General features: G+C 43.5%; 1 long non-coding RNA gene across 1 annotated transcript; it reads left to right on the top strand.

The window, feature by feature from the left end:
- The first annotated feature begins 6,244 nt into the window (after positions 1-6,244).
- LOC139435816 (uncharacterized) lies at positions 6,245-7,616 on the top strand. Its single transcript, XR_011645011.1, has 2 exons — positions 6,245-6,411; positions 6,620-7,616. It is a non-coding gene; the product is annotated as an uncharacterized lncRNA (long non-coding RNA).
- Positions 7,617-16,958: the final 9,342 nt, after the last annotated feature.

Raw genomic sequence — 16,958 nt, 5'->3', positions numbered from 1 at the left:
TAACTATGTCTGACATATTTCGTTTTCTATTAAAAAATGGACATAAATACACATGCCATATTATGACTTTCATGAGGGATTAAAGCCTTTTTCATTTACAGTATATAATACAGTGATAACAGATAACACACACAACCCGACTGTACTCACTTTAACATGGCTGTTGTACAGGCACAATATTAGCATAGCATTAGCGCTTTAGCTTTTAAATAATATGGAAAATTATGACCTCAGACCAACATTTCACATATTTATACAAACAGAATAAACTTGAAATGTAAGCCAGACTAGTGCACGGGACTCATACACATAGTAGAGCTACATTATCCAGGGAGCCTGTGTTAAAGAAGCTAGCGGACGCTATTAGCCATTAGCCACACGCTAGTGGCGTAGCTCACAGAATGACATTAAAGTTAACTACACATAAAACAGTTTCAAAGACACATCTTAGATCGAAATATGACATAATCTGTGTACACACTACTAACCTGTTGAACAGGAGAAATGAATGAAGCAGAGGGAAAGTTGCTGCCATGTGTCTGTCGTCTGTGGTCTTCTTCTTCTTCTCTCAGACCATTCCGTTTCTCTAACGCTAAACCGGAAGTGAGGCTAAGAACGGCGAACTTAAAGATAACAATACCATTAGCAATAACAAATTATAACATTATAAAATGCCTTTAAGGCAGCACACTGTTTGAAGCGCTGCACATTATATAAACTAACCGCTACACACGGCAACGACATTAACTGCAAACAGTCGTGACTTGTGTGAAGTGTAACATTAAACAATATATTAACATATTAAATACAACATTTATGACACCACTCGTTCCACTCAGTAACCCTCTTTGTTCTAAGACATGTGATAGTCTATACACTATCATCTTCTCCATCCATTTACACAAGTGTGATGTTACTGGGTAATGATCACTTCCTATGGTACAGTCACTTTTTACATACCATTCACACGATTTAACTAAACTATCCGTCACAAGTATGAGGTCCAAACATGATTGTGTCCCCCTATTCAGGTCTATTCTTGTTTTTTGTCCATCATTAAGGCAAAAACAATGCCCTGTGAAAAAGTATCTCTTTAGCCCTTTCCAAAGTCCTTTACAAACTCATGCAGCAGTTGCATCTCAAAAGGCCTTAAGGGAAGGTTTTGTTACATTTTAAGATGTAACCTTTGACATTTAGTTGGACCAGAGGCATCAATCTGCATGTACTTTCCGAGCCGGATCCAACAAGACCAAGCTCAAAGCCGTCGGACATTCCTTTGCACCATCGAGGGTACTGTCGACATGCAAATTTGACCTCTGACCTCGATTTTGACCTTGTCGAAGGTCGCAGGGTCCCCACATTTTTCACGCAGGTTCTACACAAGTTAAGCAACACACTCTCAAAGTCTCGGAGCGCCACACACCTTTTTTCAATTTTGTTCATGTTCTACCCCTCCCCCACCACAAACCTGTCAGACCCTTAGCTTATGAGAGGATTTTGTGATACAGTTTGACATTTAATTGAATAAACATGCCCTCGAGGGTCAGAACCGACCATGGGGACGAAAACAACTCTGTCTGCCTATTGATGAGCATCTTCAGATGCTCTCACAGAGGCAGTGCTCTCCGTGGAAGAAGCACCCACAACCAGAGAATAGAACGGCTCTGGGGTGACCTGTGGCGAGGTGTGAGCAATGTCTATTACGACCTCTTCAACTTCCTGGAGAGTGAAGGCATAATAGACATAGACAATGAAATGCACATGTGGGCCCTGCATTATGTCTATCTCCCACGCATAAACCATGACCTACGGGGTTTTTGGAGCAGTGGAACAATCATGGGTTGAGGACCCAGAGTCCCATACAACTTTTTGTCCAAGGTTGCCTGGAACGGCAGGGCCAGACCACTTCTGCCATGCAGAGCCTCTTTGGTGGAGGACAAGGAGATGCTCAGGAGGAGCCAGACAGAGAGGGTAGAGCTGATGCAGGAGAGGATGCTCAGGAGGAGCCAGAGAGAGAGAGAGAGAGAGAGAGTAGAGCTGATGCAGGAGATGTTGCTCAGGAGGAGCCAGAGAGAGAGGGTAGAGCTGATGCAGGAGAGGATGCTCAGGAGGAGCCAGAGAGAGAGGGTAGAGCTGATGCAGGAGAGGATGCTCAGGAGGAGCCAGAGAGAGAGGGTAGAGCTGATGCAGGAGAGGATGCTCAGGAGGAGCCAGAGAGAGAGGGTAGAGCTGATGCAGGAGAGGATGCTCAGGAGGAGCCAGAGAGGGTCACCGTACCTCGAAACCAGCACCTGCTAAGCGATGAGGACATGGAGCAACTCACCGCAGGCTGATCCTCTTGCTGGTCGTAGAGGAGATCTTGGACGTCATCCAAAACATACTGTCATTCATGGCAACATTGAATGTTGTCTGATTTTGTCACGGACACATGTTTCACAGCGGCTCCCCGCAGGCTGTTCTTTGGCCTTTGAACTCACACTAATTGCCTTTTTTAAAACTACTACTTTGCACATGTGTCTAGTGTGCAGTATATATATATGTGTGTACCTATGTTTTTATGTTGTAGTATTCGAGTGAATTTTCCTTAAATAAATTACTTTGTTTAAACAATGGTCTCTGTCATTGATGTTGTGCAGTTACTAGCCCCGCTTGTGGCAACCACTCCTTGCTTCACATGACAATGATTGATTTGTACTATATATCGAATTGCTATTTTTGCCATTATTGTATTGTTATTAGTGCTTTTGCAGGGAATTATTATTATTATTATTACTTTAAATCTCATAGATATTAACACTATTATATTATGGCTGAAATAATCATCATCATTAATTGTTTTGTGATATTATGTCCCTCTTGTTTTCATATATATAAATTAGGGCTGTCAAACGATTACAATTTTTAATCAGATTAATCACAGCTTAAAAATTAATTAATCATGATTAATCACCATTCGAACTATGTCCAAAATATGCCATTTCTTTATGTATATTGTTGTGGGAATGGAAAGATAAATGAAAGAAGGCGGATATATCCATTTAACATACGTATGTATGTTTATTGTAACATTGTTCTGTGTGTCAAAATGAAAGACAGCCCACACACCTATCAATCATCAAACCGTGGGGTCTTATTTCATTACGTGTTGATTTCTATCAACACGTAATGTTGTATCGATGTATATATAGATGTACTACAGCAAACATATTCTCCGTCGGGACTTCCTGCAACAACATCACGCCGTTATCTTGATTCTGATTGGCCAGAAGACATTATCAAAGATGTTCTATTGAGAAGACAATCACTACGTGACAAAAGTTTTCAAAACCGTTTCTAGTCTTCGGTATTTCCAGACAAGTGGCTACTGAAATCAATCTTACTAACTGCTGTCTGAGCAATTTACTCCGCGAGTTGGTGGACTTTATTTTGCTTACTTTAACATCATTTTTCATGGTGGGGGCTAAGCCATTTCTTGGTATGACTGTAGCCTATCTCAGCTACAGCTGCAGCGCTTCAAACATTGTGCTGCCTTAAAGGCATTTTATAACGTTATAATTTGTTTGCAGTTCATAAAGTCACCACTAGGAGTGCTAATGGTATTGTTATCTTTAAATTCGCCGTTCTTAGCCTCACTTCCGGGTTTAGCGTTAAAGAAACAGCATGGGCTGAAGTAGAATAGTCCATTTAGCTTAGGAACCTTCCTAAAGGAGTGAAATGACCCGGAAGTCCCTCAGTGGCAGCCATGATAAGTGCCGTTCGAATTCTCTAGAATGATGAGAATGATAGGAAAGGAGGTTTCAAACTTCCTTTATAACCTCCTTTAGCTTAGGAACCACTGGACCTCCCTAACCGGCAGGAGAAGCGAAAATGCTGCCCCACAATGCCTTGCAGCCGCAGCATTTGCCGTCACTCAACAGTCGGCCGTTCACGGAAACAACCGATTATGACCGAGGAATGATATCATGAAAGTTACGGTGCTTATTAAGCATTTTAAAACATAGGTGGTACGTTGCCAAAGTGCTTTGTTTTGAACGTTCATCAGTATTATAATCAAAAAGAGAAATGTGAACGTTAGTTTTCACTGAAATTATCAAATAAAGTCAACATTTCACAGTCTTTACTGAGCTGTGTGGGGTTTGTTCAACTTTTAAAAGATGTTTGAATGGTGATATACACAGTGATAGATGTTACGGACTAACGTTTATAATAAATACATCTGTATTGATTTTAAGATCTTTAGTTCATACAATCATACGTATTGGGATCATTTGTATTAATGTGGACCGGAGGGAGAGGGAGACGAGCATAAGTTTCACTTTCCTTTTTTATTTCAATTCCAACTTTGGTCATGAAGAATATGTTTCTCTGTTGTCCACGTTCATAAAGCAAAGCAGCAGCATCAGAGCACGGTGCAGAGTCTCTAGATGAGTTTACAGTAGTCCCTCGTTCTTATTAAACATCCATGTTGTAGTCCGCTGTATAGAAAACTGTGGTTTCCATAGTTTCCCCACAGCAGCAGACGCACACAATGACGTCCGCTGGCGCATCATAAACACGTCGGATAGTGAAAGTGCATTCGGATTCTCTAAAGTACCGCAGTCTCTTCTCCTAAGTCCTTTTGAATTCTCCTATCCACTATCCCTTAACCCCGTGACGTTTCACTCAGAGGTCAAGGAATAGACGATAGGGTTAGAACTTAGGAGCTGATTTTTAAACTATCCGACTGCAGCCATGGTCTGAGAAGAAGAAGAAGAAGAAGAAGAAGAAGAAGACACATGGCAGCAACTTTCCCTCTGCTTCATTCATTTCTCCTGTTCAACAGGTTAGTAGTGTGTACACAGATTATGTCATATTTCGGTCTGAGAACTGAAACGTTTTTCTGTCGCAATATTATCGTTGAGCAAACTTAACTAGCATCACTATCTGCTAACGTTAGCTTTAGCCTTCGTTTTCTATTAGTTTTTTTCATAGGCTATAAACGGAGGTGGTATAAGTATATATCTTGTACTTGAGTAAAAGTAGAAGTACCCAGGTCTTGTACTTGAGTTAAAGTAGAAGTACCAGAATGTAGGAACAATCCTGCAATCAAAATGTTCCTCAAATAAAAGTACAAAAGTATTCTCATCAAAATATAGTTAAAGTAGCGACAGTAAAAGTAGTCGTTGTGCAGATTTGTCCATTTCAGAATAATATATCTGATATGTTTTATAATGATTGATCATGAAAGTGTTCTCAAAGCTGGTAAAGGTGCAGCTAGTCTGAATGACTTTGTATACTGCAGGGTAGCTTGTGGATTTACTCCAGGTGGAACTAAAGTCTGATTCAACACTTGATTAGATTTCACATCATTCCTCCACATCCGTGAAGTAACTAAAGGGATTAATACATGTAGTGGAGGAAAAGTACACCATGTACCTCTGAACTGTAGTGGATTAGAAGTACAAAGTAGCAAAAGAAACATTGAAAAACTTAAATAAAGTACAAGTATCTCAAAATTGTACCCAAGTAGTACTTGAGTTTATGAACTTAGTTACTTTACACCAGTGGCTATAAAGATAGAAAGACTAAGCCTTGCACAGAGGCATGAAAATACATTTTCAAAATGCTCAACAGTGCTGCCAAAATGTTAAACTCACTGCTACACAATTAAAATAAATGCTTTTATATATATTTATATTAGATGTGACTCTTTGGCGTTTCTGTTATTATTGACACTGCTGCTTTAGTTGTTCTGACTGCTAAAATCATCTGTTATTCCTAATTTTAAAGCCGATATTCCATGGGGTCCGGGGCTCGGATCCTTGACACCTTTTCATACCTGATGAGTTTGCATCCCTGTATCTGTTATCACCGTATTATATACTGTAAATGAAAACGGCTTTAATCCCTCATGAAAGTCATAATATGGCATGTCCATTTTTGATTAGAAAACGCAATATGTCAGACATAGTTATTTTGATTGGCTAAATGTATTTTTACATTCTCAGTTAGCTTCAGGCCTCACTGAGGAGAAGTATTGAGGTAGAAAGCTGGTGAAGCCATTTCCTTATATTCTGTTTGCACAGATAATAAAGCTGGTTGGCAAGAAGGAAGTCATATTCATTCGACCACACAACACAACGCAGAGATACATGTGGCGTCAAACCAGAGAATGATTAGATAAATAGAGAACGGATATAATTTGTAAGTGAATTTATTCATATGTTTAATACATTCTGGCTAGGACAACCACACAAACGGCAGCAACTTTCCCTCTGCTTCATTCTTTTCTCCTGTTCAACAGGCTTATTATCTGATTACCAGCTCTGCACAGCGGACTTGTAACACTAGCAAGAGTGGAGATGGAGCATCAGAACCTGGAGAATACAGCAGCAACAACAACAACAACAACAAGGAACCATTTGAAGATAGGTAAATGTAAATATTACAGTAATAGTGTACTTTCATTGTGTGGGTTTAGTTAAATAGGTTGTAAGAGAGAGAGAGACTCCTGTCCCACCTCCCCATTTTATTTTGAGTTGTGCATTGTTATTTGTGCTTGATAAACATTCCACTTGAACTTTATATTTTAATGAACTTAGTAGTAATTATTGTCCTATATTTCTTTCCCATTTCACAGCTGCCTGCGCCTAGCAGCAAGAACCTCTATCTGTGCCTGCACCCAGGTCAAGATCCACCGTGGCTCAACGGCCTTCACCAGAGCCACCACCACCAAGGACCAGCATCACTACAGCAGCCTCCATCTGTGCCTGCCACAAGATTAAGATACACCTCGGTACAAAGGCCTCCACCACAGCCATCACGATCAACCCAGCCAGCAAAGAAGTCTCGCCTAGCACACCTCCCTCCCGCCGACACAGCCACCAGCAGCACATGCACCATCACCTACACAGCAGCCAGACCCACCGTCTTGGAAGACAGAGAAAGACCATGGCACTGCTCCCCCTGTCTTTACATTTATAATGAATATTGGTTGAGAAAGTTCTGATATTTTCAGGATTCGTACGGTCATTAAAAACCTGGAAAAGTCATGGAATGTAATATTTTTCACAAAGTTTTTGAAAAGTCATGGAAATACGCTCGGTCCTCGGTCTTTGAAGTGCATTTAGAGAAATGAGATGTCCTTCAACATGGCGCGCTAAAATTCATTTCCGGGTCACTACCGGAGGACCGAGGAGTCGAGGAGGGGGATTTGATGAAATGAGAAAGGGCCCCGGACACACATACACTCCCTGTCCAAGATATCAACACACACACACATACACTTCCTCTTTACCAAACGCAGTTAACGCACACACATGTCCTTTTCAAGGTTCTTTTTGGGGCCAATGTTTGATACTAATATATCTGTGTACAATGTTTGATTGTTTGAGAAAGAATAGTTTGTGGGAAACCTTCCCTTGGAAATTAAAGGAGTAGAATCCAGTGGAAGATAAGAAGTCACTCTCCTCCCCAAAAAGGTCCATATATACTGTTGTTTATTCATGTAAAATGCCCCCTGTTTCTGACTGGCTGGTCCCGATACCTGTATCGCACAGCAGCAGAGCTGGGAGTCCAGAGTACTCTGTAGAATTGTATTGTGTCTTTTTACCATTAAAATCAGATTATTGTTATAACTTTTATGCCGGTGTTTTGAACTCTTTCTCTCTTATTAATCTGACCAGGCTCATCTAACGGACGGCGCGGAGCAGAGCTGGGCTTTAAGCCACCACAACTGTGTCTGCTCCTACAACGGTCGGAGCATATATAGCGTTAGCTTAGCCAAGCTCCATTCAGGGAACAAGCATTCTAAAAGGTGTTTCGCCTGCCGTCTGTCTGCAGACTTGTCAAAGCATTAATTCATGGTTTTTACTAACCGGTATCAGTATGTTGTTACGTCGGCATCATTTAGAAACATGTATTACAATTTAATCACGGTAACATACGTTCATGTTGTTGTAGCTGTAGCTCCCGAGCCAGCGCGTCTTGTTTGAATGATGCGAGTAAACACAGCTGGCAGCCGCAGTGAAACTCGAGCGATGCGATAGGAGCGTTTAGAGCGAAGCGAATATTCGCATCGCGTCCGGTCTGAACGCAGCATTAAAGCGAGCTCCGCGCTGCACTGGAAATGCGCCATTACATCACCAGAAGTCCTAATTTAAGGGGTCATTTCTCCCAAAAAAAATTTTTTACTCACTCTATCAATAGCCCCACCAAAAATATGTTCCACCAGCCGCCACTGCACACACACACACACACCTCACTCCAGAACTAGAGTTGACAAACGTAAACCACCGTTCTCCTGAACGCACCGCGGCCACTCTCACGAGGGCCGCGTGCCCACGTATTAACGCTGTATTTCCCATTGCAACGGTGAAATGCATTAATCGGAGCCATTATACTAGGCAAGGTGTGTTTTCTGACAACAGCACGCCGGCAATAGCGTCTCTTGAACCCGCACAGTGCTTTGACAGCACTCGGTTTATTCCACTCACGTGCACACGCCCACCTGCTGGCTCCCTATACTGGGGTTTACAGCAGGGGCGGGGAGTGTAGGACAGTGTTTCTTCCTCTGGGAATGGTCAAGAAGCAGCTACGCTGCGACTAATCCTCATCCCGTGAGCAAGGAGATCGATCCAAAGAGCCCCTCCGTAAACACGGGGGCTCCCAGGAGATCAACACGATCCTCTTTGGAAAGTGCCACGCGGTGTGATATCCCAGGGACATCACACGGCGGGCAGCGGTGGCGGCCTGTGATGAAGTAGGGGCGACCCTACATCACGTGAAGCCACCGAGCACCGGTCCCTGGGGGAACCGGGCCTGGGGCAAGGCCCGTGGACCAAGCTACTTATTCGGCCTTGCGGCCCAATAATCGCTCTGACCTGGTGAGGCGGGGGCATCTCTCGCAATAAGTGAGTAGCCCACACATCCGCCGCCACGATCATCATCCAGGGAGAGTACAGCCCTGGGCGGTGGACTTCCATGGACGCCAGACCCGGAAGGAATGGCGAACGTGAATGGCACCGCCTCAGCCATATCCTGGTCCCCCAACCACTCGAAGCAAGGTGGTGGGGATCGGCGCCCGCTATTTCAACCAGGGCACGAAGGACAGGCCCGGGTCTCTAGCAGTGGCGACTCCCTGGAGGTATGATAACTCTTTCTTCTTCTTTCAAACGTCGCAGTCTCTAATGGAATCACTTCCGCTGCTGAAGAGAAAAGGATGATAGTCAGGAGGCGAGGCCTCCTTTTATACGGTGTGATGCGCGCGCATTCAGGTAGGCCCGTCCAGGGCCGGCTACGTCTATAGAAGTCTCAGTGGGAGAATGCTTGCGGGGTAAGAGAGTACCCATAGAGTCCAGTAGAGGGCGGAGCCTGTGAGAGATATAACAACCGGTTATGACCGAGAAATGATATCATGAAAGTTACGGTGCTTATTAAGCTTTTTAAAACGTATGTGGTAAGTTGTCAAAGTGCTTTGTTATGAACGTTCATCAGTATTATAATCAAAGAGAAATATGAACGTTAGTTTTCACTGAAATGATCAAATAAAGTCAACATTTCACAGTCTTTACTGAGCTGTGTGGGGTTTGTTCAACTTTTAAAAGATGTTTGAATGGTGATATACACAGTGATAGATGTTAAGGACTAACGTTTATAATAAATACATTTGGGTATTGATTTTAAGATCTTTTCATAGTTCATACAATCATGGTGTTTATTTCAACACATGATGTTTCAAAAGGAGAGACTTCATTTAGTTTGAATATTGCCTGAAGACAGTTGACGTAATTTCCATTGTGTGCACACCTAGACCGGACTTAAAGACAGACAGGTTTTTATTGTTTGGACTTAAAAGACGTTCCTCTGACCAACGCTGACCTCATTTTGTATGTTGATGGGTCTGCCTCTCGCGACCAAGGGGGCACTAATTTATTTGTTTGTTTTTTTTTGTTTTTTTTCCTGTTGTTTCAGATTCTGCTGTTCTCCGTTCTGGACCGCTTCCATGCCACCTCTCAGCACAGGCAGCAGAGCTCATCGCACTAACTGAAGCCTGCACGTTTGCAGAAGGCAAAACCGTGACTATTTACACTGACTCACGATATGCTTTCGGGGTAGTACACGATTTTGGGGATATTTGGAAGTGTAGACAATTTCTTAAATCTGATGGCAAACCAGTACTTAACCATGTGCTGGTTGCAGGCTTACTAGACGCCATTCTGCTCCCATCTGAGGTTGCAGTCTGTAAATGTGCCGCACACGCAAGCAGTACAGACCCAGTTTCCCTAGGAAATGCGTCTGCTGACTCAGCCGCAAAGGCCTGATTCCTCTCGCACCTCACGCACACTCATTTGTTAAAATCCCTGTCTCCTCCTTTACTGACAAAATGTCATCACTGACTTCCATGCAGCAGCTAGCTACGCCAGTTGAGAAGGCTCAATGGAAGGCTGCTGGGGCTGTTTTTGACCTAAAATCCAGCATCTGGGTTGGCCCAAAGACATTTTTTCCCTCATTTCGCTAAGTTGACACATGGGTGGGATCATGTGTCAAAAGGGGGGATGTTAGAGTCTATAAATCAGGAGTGGTTCACAAGGGGATTCACAGTAACAGCTCAAAAGCACTGTGAAGCATGCCTAATCTGCATCATGCAAAATTCTGGTAGACCAGTAAAGGTTACAGGACCCGGAGCACATCCACCTCCCACCAGGCCATTTGAGCACCTAATGCTGGATTTCATTGAGCTTAGCCCATCAGAGGGGAAGAAGCACTGCTTAGTGGTGGTCGACATGTGGTCCAAATGGGTTGAAGCTTTCCCAGTAAAAGCACAGACAGCAAATGCTGTGGCAAAGGCATTACTGAGGGAAATCATTCCTAGATGGGGACTACCAGACAAAATTTCTAGTGACAACGGTTCACATTTTGCTAATGAGGCCATTACGCAGATAGGAGAATACATGGGCATGGACATCAGAAAGCATTGTGCTTATCACCCACAGAGTGGGGGTGGGGTGGAAAGAGAGAACGGCACAATCAAAAACAAACTAGCAAAATGCTGTGCAGACACAGGTCTGTCATGGACACAAGCTCTGCCCATTGTGCTGATGTACATGAGGATGCGGAAAAGAACACGGAGTCAACTCAGCCCATTTGAAATCCTTTTTGGGGCACCTCCACAGATTGGACTCAAGGCTCCAGGATTTCCTCTTCCCTCCACAACTTTGTGTGAGGATGCTATGTTGTCATATTGTGTTAACCTATCATCCACTTTAGCAGACATCCGACGTCAGGTAGCCGCAGCCTTGCCTACCCCTGCCACTGGTCCGCTTCACCGCCTTCAACCGGGCGACTTCGTGCTGGTCAAGGATTTCCGGAGAAAGAGCTGGAAATCCAATCGTTGGCAAGGTCCCTACCAGGTGCTTCTCGTCACCCAGACAGCGGTCAAGGTCGCCGAGAGAGCTACATGGGTCCACGCCAGCCACTGCAAGGTCGTGGTCACAGGAAAGGAGAAACGATAGAAACAGATGACAACAAGTGACATATCCAAGTCACCAACAGATGACAACAAGTGACATGTCCAAGTCACCAACAGATGACAACAAGTGACATGTCCAAGTCACCAACAGATGACAACAAGTGACATATCCAAGTCACCAACAGATGACAACAAGTGACGTGTCCGAGTCACCAACAGATGACAGCAAGTGACGTGTCCAAGTCACCAACAGATGACAGCAAGTGACGTGTCCGAGTCACCACCAGATGACAGCAAGTGACGTGTCCGAGTCACCACCAGATGACAGCAAGTGACGTGTCCGAGTCACCACCAGCACCACACTTGCACTACATACACCAAAACACACTATACACAAGGTGTCACGAGCGAGTGCCAGCTGAGCGGTTCCATATGCTCTCTGGTTCCTCGTTTGTGTTATCAGTGTGCGAAGTCTGACGGTCCGGGTCACGAAATCGACCGAGAGAATACACACACACACTCCATGGAACATTTCCCCCTCGTGATGAGGGCTCGCCTGGAGAGACGACAACGCAACCGTGAGCAATGTGAATGCTACTGGAGAGCCTGGACACTCATAGAATGGTTCCTCTGCATACTTGCCATGATAGTTGTGTTAGGACTAGTCCTATATTTTATGTATCCATTTCAGCACACAGCATGTTAGCCAAAATCGAGGTATCTAAGAGGTACATGGGGAAAGCAGGGCGAACCACATTTATTTTATTTTGTTGTCTGTATGTATCCGGCGCCGACCCGTGTGGCACATTTTACATAGACATCGCGCCCAAAACTCAGACCCGGAAAAACGTAAGCAACCTTTGACGCCACTATTGACATCCATAGGTACATCTACATTTAATCTATACATAGGCGATAACGACCATAGCAACATTGATGTGGGTCAGACCAGTAGTGGGATCACCGGTAACGTCTGGTGGCACACTCTGAGATCATTCTTGCAGGCCTCAGGACAAAATGGGTCATGTTATGCATGCACCCTTTTCCCCCAGGACTCATCAATGTCCGTGCCAGTTCGTCCGCGCTCTCTGACCCAGGTTGAACACCTCTGCGCGTTTATGGCTCTGACGAGGCCCATCAAGGGTGAAGACAGCGTAACCGAGTGGCGTTATGCTAGGCAGCTTCCCCCACCATGCAGCAATCGATCTGACTCCTCTTTGCGTGCATCCACGCTTGACACCACATACGCAAAGTACCAACCCGTCAGCCATGTGCACCCTAGTCATTTGAGAGGGATGAAACACAACCTCTGCATCCAGAGAGTTTACCACAAAACGTCTCTTACACCACATTATTTCTTCCTAGGCACTACTACTGGTTGTACTCGCATCCTACGGAACACATGCGGTGACGGTGCTCACAAAATCTCGTATTGTCACATATCTGGTGCCCCTGAGAGAATCCTTTCTAACGTAGCATTCCCTGATGTTAAACATATTTCCCTCCAACTGGCGTGGCCCAGTGATTCTGGGTTTAGCGCGCCAGAAGATTACGTTTGGTTGTGCGGCAACAAGCTCTATCAAGTTCTGGCTCCCCTTTGGATAGGGACATGCACTCTAGTGGATTTGAATCCAGCAGTCACTGTACTCACGTCCTTAATGCACACGACACATCATTACCCAGAGTTCCAACACCCCGACCACCACAAGGTAAAAAGAGATATGACGTCCGCTGGAGCTAAATTCATGGGTGGCCTGTTCCCATGGTGGGGTACAGTAAACAATGCCCATAAAATAGATACCTTACACGTCCGGCTAGAGAATCTGACTTATGAGACGACTCAAGGCTTCCAGGCATTGACCCCATTCATAATAGCCTCTAGGAACATGCTCATGCAGCATCAATTCGCTCTTGACCTTTTGTTCGCCTCAAAGGGTGGCCTGTGTCATGTGATCGGTGACTCCTGTTGCACTTACATTCCCGACGCCACCAAGAACATCACTGACACCGTGCTGCATCTTAACAACCTGTTAGCTTTCGTTCAGTATACTACTATTCCATTACAAGACAATCCTTTGCGCCACAGTGAGATAGATCAGCTAGAATCAGAAGAGTCTGATTCCGATTCATCAATATAATCATGTGTGTATCTCCTCTCTTATGCTTACATTATATTGGAGTCTGTCCTCCACAAAAACAGCCAGTTTTCTATGATATATTTGTGATGTGTTTACTTAAACCAGCGATGGAGTGTATTCATTGATGTGTTATATCAGTCTATCCTATCATTTGTTTTTTTCTATTGATCAAGTATGATCAAAAGGGGGGAATGTAGTGGAAAATTTCATTATTATCATTCTTATTATTATCCTTATTATGTCTTTCATATGTTTAAACCAAATGCTTCTTATTTCCTCTTGTTGTGCTTTTACCATTATTATTCTATTATATTCTCTTATGAGTTTCCCAGTCTCTGCAAGGCCACAGCTGTTTCAGCAGACTGGGAGACTCATACACAGTCACACAAAGTTCCGTTATGCTATCTGCAAGGCCAAACGGTGTCTCATCAACAATCTGACTGTGTGAACCCAGATTGTTCTCTTTCCCACTCCTTTTTCTATATAACCTTTGCTTTTCCATTGTTCTGCGCACTCTCGGGCAGACTTTCCATACTCTGCCCGACCGGTGACAATATATTATTATGTCGTGTATTTGAAGCTTCAAATAAATAACCAAAAGACAGCTTTGCTTGATTCACCATTTATTTGTTTTATCATTTGACTTGTACTCTCCAGAGCCGTGTTTGGGAGCCAGATTTCCATAACACTCATCTCTTTCGACTCCACTTCGAGTGATAGAACTATTAACAAAGAACTTATAAAGGACTGGCTTATCTAAAGCCAGTTGAGTAGCACTTGAAATGTTTTTGCTCTATGAAACCTGATGTACTTATATGATTCTGTTTTATTCCAGTTTGTATCTTGTTGGTTGAACGCACTCATTGTAAGTCGCTTTGGATAAAAGCGTCAGCTAAATGCAATGTAATGTAATGTATTGTGCTGTCCTTCTCACTGTATTAGTGTGGCCGGGAATCCGAATCTTTTAATATAAATTTGATGTTTTCTGTTACACTTGCTTTAAAAGTAGCATAATTCATTATATCAAACCTTGGAAAGTATCTAGATATCCCTGCCCTAATGCCAAAGTAACTGGCAACTGAATATGTGTCGCCGTTTGATGTCTATGTCTGGACCGCTGCGTAAAAAGGAGGGTTTCTGCCCCATTACTTATCTTCTTACTTCTATAAGAATAAAACACGGAGGACGGAGATCTCTTTTTCTCCCCCTCTTCTGACAGCCCAGCAGCTGATCTCAAAGCACGCTCCCCTCTCCTGCAGGGGGGCGTGGTCAGCTGCAGCTCACAGAATCAGCCCCCTGCAAAAACAGCGCTGGAAAGAGCAAATGGAGCGAAATGAGGCCTTGGCTGAAATGCAGGATCTGTTTGGTATTTTGAAAAAATATATATATTTATATACTTTATATAGATATGGCCCTACAATATATTGTTCAAATATAGCATGATATGTCCCCTTTAAATACAAGATCTGAGTACTGAGGTGGGCTCTGCAGATACGTTTAACAAACATGTTTGAAGACATACAGTACTCTACTTGGATGAATCAACGTTTACTAAATTATTTTTTTCCCCTTTCTTTTATTTCTTGCCATAATAACAAATAAGACACTTGGGATGTACCCCATGTCAATGCAAGGAATGAAGGGATGTTGGAAAAACCTAACTCTATTATCAAAGAACCAAGGTTATGTTCAGGAAGGGTTCGTTTTTTTTTTTTCTCAAATTTGCATAAACGTTCCTGGAAACCATAAGAAATGTCTATCTTGGTGGTGATAACCACAGGGACTCTACTTGTGCTATGCATGGCCATAAGACATCCAGCCAGTAAAACCTTTCAAAAGAACAAATCTCAATACTTAGACACGGCCTAAGAAGTGACCATACTCCTCGTGGAATAAGCCTTTAAACCATAAGGGCGGCCGCAAACCCTTAATGACATAAGCCAGAGAAATGGCCTCCACACTTCCTGTTCTGAGAAGAAAGGAGGCGGGTACATAATTGAAACTGTATGCTGACCCCTCCCATATAGGCACAAAAGCTGGATTGGGCCTCTTTCAGACCATAGCAAGAACTTGGGCTTACTGCTAGCAGGAAGGGTGGATGTTAGAAGTCTGTAAGTCACTATAACTCTTACCCACATGACGGTAGGATAGGTCGTTCACAACAGATCTCGTCCCACATTGCAGTTCATCAGTGTTCAGCTGTCGGCCAATCTCTGCTAGGATTTAAGTCTAGTCAAGCAGATTCATTGCAAGAGAGCACACTGATTGGTGCATACTACTACGTACTGTTAAAAAGGAAGGTGGAAAAGGCTTACAAATCTGTTAGGCAGTAAGATTTAGAGGAACCTAATAGAGAGCAATCGTGTTGGCGCAGGTCAGATGCAACAGAAGGCTCAACTGCTATCTTTTTTTTGCAGGCATAGTTTGGATGGTGGTTGGGCTGATGAGGCCCTCCTACCATCACACACATCTCTTTAAACCTCTTCAGCCACTGTTTCACCAAGGTGAAGGCAGCCCGTTTGCAGAATTCATAAAAGATGTTGTCCACTGGAGAAGCAGCATCAGATGGACTGGGGGTATGGAAAAGTTGGAGGCACCCTCCTCATCCTCCATGTCAAGGTCAGAGTTGGCATTACTCTCTGCGTCCTAAAAGCCCAGCTCTACTTTGATGACGACGCTGAAGTTGGCTTCCGATTCAGAGCATCCGATTCGGCAGTTAAGGGGAAAGTTAAAAGACATTTAATTTACAGTGCTGAGCGAACAATCCTTCGTGTTTGAACCTCTTAAATCGCTGCATAGCCGATTTATTTGGACTGGATTATCCCAGAGAGTCTAAAGATTCTTTATAACACAGTTTGAGATTTGTGAAACCTTAATTCTATTTGTGAAAATTAAGATTTCAGACATACACTCACTGTACCGAAAATAAATACCTCACGATGTCGATCTAATTATGAACTTGCTTTACTTTCACGGAACACATTTGCTGATAACAAACAAATGTAACAAAGTAACATATTTACCAACACATGTTCTACGCCACTATACTTACATTTAAATGTGTGCTGCGTCGGTTCAGCAATTCTCCGCAAGGGTTTTTGAAATTGGTCCGTGCGCAAAGCATTGTGGGGATTTTAAGGACGCGAAGTCTACCCATGTGCAGCCTCGAAATTTCCCCCAAACCAAGGACGCGGCCTCGGTGGAATTCCAAGTATGCTGGAGATTGGAACAGTCCTTCGGCGGCACTCGATGACGTAGCATCCTTGAAATATTGGCTTGGAAGCCAGAATCTTCGAGATTGAGAAACGGCCGGTGAGTGCAAAGGAGCTAAATATATACATATTGTTGTCTTACCAGGTACCATGTCACAA

Source organism: Pseudochaenichthys georgianus, chromosome 19 (genome assembly GCF_902827115.2).
Source record: "Pseudochaenichthys georgianus chromosome 19, fPseGeo1.2, whole genome shotgun sequence".
Classification (NCBI taxonomy): domain Eukaryota; kingdom Metazoa; phylum Chordata; class Actinopteri; order Perciformes; family Channichthyidae; genus Pseudochaenichthys; species Pseudochaenichthys georgianus.
This window is presented reverse-complemented; position numbering and strand designations above follow the sequence as displayed.